The sequence below is a fragment of the Triticum dicoccoides genome, chromosome 7A, assembly GCF_002162155.2.
Source record: "Triticum dicoccoides isolate Atlit2015 ecotype Zavitan chromosome 7A, WEW_v2.0, whole genome shotgun sequence".
NCBI classification, from domain to species: Eukaryota; Viridiplantae; Streptophyta; class Magnoliopsida; order Poales; family Poaceae; genus Triticum; species Triticum dicoccoides.
The window spans coordinates 235,153,225-235,156,779 of record NC_041392.1 but is presented as its reverse complement, the minus strand read 5'-3'; positions in this window follow the sequence as shown (position 1 = coordinate 235,156,779).

Sequence of the window (3,555 nt, the reverse complement as noted above, 5' to 3'; positions counted from 1 at the left end):
GGCCGGGGCGCGACGGCGGCGAGTGGTGGTGGCGGCGGCGCATGTATGGGAGGAGGGGAGAGAAATAGAGAGAGAGGGAGCGGGGTGGGGGGCGCGCCGTTAGATATGTTAAATCTTTGCCGTCCGCCCCCCTTTGCCGTCCGCTTATTTGCTCTTTGCCGTCTGCTAGCAGACGACAAAGAGGGGGGCCCGTTAAGTTTTTTTTTAAGCAGCTCGTCAGTGGAGCCCCTCCCTCTTTGCCGTCTGCTAGCTGACGGCAAAGAATCTTTGCCTTCAGCTAGCGGATGGCAAAGAACTGGCTGATGGCAAAGGCTTTCTTTGCCATCAGCCAGTTCTTTGCCGTCTGCTTTCGGGTAGCTGATGGCAAAGAGCTTCTTTGCCGTCTGCTAGCAGACGGCAAAGAGCTGGCAGATGGCAAAGTAGCTGATTCCAGTAGTGAATCTTCACACATCCCATGTAATATGAATAATAAAGGGGAGATAACATAGTTGGCTTACACTCGCCATGTCAATCAAGTACATAAATAACATTACATCATCCAAACACTCATGGCCCGACCACGGCACCAAAATAAAAGATAACCCAACAAGCGACACGGTCCCGATCACCCCCAACTAGGCACCACTACTGATCATCAGGAAAGAAAACATAGTAACATTGGCAGTCTTCATCGAACTCCCACTTGAGCTCAAGCGCGTCTCCTGAATCATCAGGCCCTGCATCTGGTGTAATAGTAATCTGTGAGCCCCAGGGACTCAGCAATCTCGCACCCTCACGATCAAGACTACTTAAGCTTATAGGTATGGCAAGGTAAAATATGTGGAGCTGCAGCAAGCGACTAGCAAATATGGTGGCTAACTTATTCGCAAAAGAGAGCGAGAAGAGGAGGCAAAGCGCGAGCGCGAAACTAGAGAGCAACCTACGCAAACATTACTCCAACACCGTGTCCACTTCCCAGACTCCGCCGAGAAGGGGCCATCACGGTAACACACTCAGTTGATTTATTTTAATTAAATTAAGGTTCAAGTTATCTACAACTGGATATTAACAAATTCCCATCTGCCCATAACCGCGGGCACGGCTTTCGAAAGTTCAAATCCCTACAGGGGAGTCCCAACTTAGCCCATGACAAGCTCTCACGGTCAACGAAGGAATAGACCTCCTCCCGAGACGTTCTGATCAATCCCGATAGGAGCTGCACATATCTCGTTCTCAGGGCACACTTAGATAGGTCAAGCTACGAGTAAAACCAACCCTCGAGTTTCCCTGAGGTGGCCCCGCAGGCTGCCTGGTTCGGACCAACACTCAGAGGAGCACCGGCCCGGGGGGGGGGGGTTAAATAAGATGACCCTCGGGCTCCGGAAACCCAAGGGAAAAAGAGGCTAGGTGGCAAATGGTAAAACCAAGGTTGGGCATTGCTGGAAAAGCTTTAATCAAGGCGAACTATTCAAGGGGTTCCCATTATAACCCAACCACGTAAGGAACGCAAAATCCAACATAACACCGATATGACGGAAACTAGGGCGGCAAGAGTGGAACAGAACACTAGGCGAGAGGCCGAGCCTTCCACCATTTACCAAGTATATAGATGCATTAAGATAACATGGCAGTATAATGATATCCCACCAAGTAAATAAATGTTTCAACAAGGAACGGTCTCCAATCTTCACCTGCAACTAGCAACGCTATAAGAGGGGCTGAGCAAAGCGGTAACATAGCCAGTCAATGGTTTTCTAGGACATGGTGGGTTAGAGGTTTGACATGGCAATTTGGGAGGCTTGAAAGCAAGTGGTAGGCATCATAGCATTGGCATAGCAAAAGAGCGAGCAAACTTGCATAGCAAAGATAGTAGTGATTTCGGGGGTATGATCATCTTGCCTGCACAGTTGTCAGAGTTGACTGGATCCTCGAAAACAAACTCAACGGGCTCCTAGTTAGCAAACTCGTCTCCCGGCTCCACCCAAACAAGACAAACAAACAACAAGGGCACAATCAACCACGTGCAAGGACCAAACAAGACGATGCAAAGATGATATGCTATGCGGGATGCGATGCGGGATGCATATGCAAGATATGATAGGAAATGCAAGAACCTGGCCTCAACATGGAAATCCAAGTGTGCCACTGGAAAGATGAGATGAAATTGCTGGGAAACGATATAAAGAACGCTGGAATCGGAGTTACGGTTTGGAAATGGCAAGCGATTCAAATATGCCACGGGTCTGCGATTTACAGCAAGTAGCCATCTAAATGCAACGAAATGAACATGCTACAGCACCCAAACATGACAACAAAATACATGGAAGGGATGCATTCAAGATGCTTAACAAAAGTCTAGCTCTGAGCTACGGCCAATTCATCCATTAACAGGTTCAAACAAGCATGAAAAAATGCATATGGCAAACAGATCTCAGACTTAGTGAAATTAACACTTGTCTGGAATTTCAGATCAGATAGCACTCTTCGGAGCAACAAAACTACAAGCTACATGACCTGAACATGGCAAAGTAAAGCATGGCATGGAGCTACTCAAAGAGCTTAACAAAAGTCCCTTAGTGACCTTGAGCCAAAAGGGATCAGAAAATACAATTGCAAGCATGTGAACATAGCAAAAACATAATCAGTTTTCAGACTTGGTGAAAACTGGCACATGCTGAAACATAACTCAAGTAGGCATGTTTACGAGCTCGATGAACTCACTACGGAGCAAGTCATGAAAATCTAAGCATACATCCATCAAGCTAGACATGGCAAGAACAATAGCATAGCATGCGCGGATCAACTACAATATCATCGGCAAAATTGCAAACAAGTTGACAATCTGCCCAGATTCACAAAGTAGCAAAAGTAGAGCTCGATTGACTCAAGCTAGGGTGCTCCATAACTGCAAACAAAGACATGGATGGATAGATCACTACAATATTAACAAAACATCCTTACTGATCATCCCCAAAAGAGGCACGGATCACTAGGAAACAACATGAACATATGGCCATATGAGATAAACAGCTCAAGGACTTGGTGGAATTGCTAAGTCCCTGAAATCAGAATTACCAAGTGCACCACTTTGCAAGCTTGTGCTAGTCACCACACACATCACAAAAATACATGGGTTGCACCTCTGGAAAGATGACAAAACCCTTAACAAAACATATGTAGAGCTCATGGACATATCAGGCCCACAATAATCATGGCAAAAATGACAAATAGCTAAATGGAGGAGCAGATCTGATAACCCAAGTAGCCCTCTTCTAACAGCATTTCGGGCATCAAGATGAACTCAAATGAAAATGATGCAATGGAACGAAATGATGTACTCTCTCAGGTGAACATTTTGATATGTTATATGCCCAAAACGGAGCTACGGATGCAGAGTTAAAGCATGATGAACATGGGCACATGGATTAGGGTTTCGAGAGAAAAAAGTCAACCCGAGGAGATATTTTCAGATCTGGATCACACGCGGATCGAGGTTCGATGGAGGATTCGCCGGAGTTCTTGCCGGACTTGACGAAGGCGACGGCGGACCCGGGCGAGGAGGAGGGCGGCGGGCGG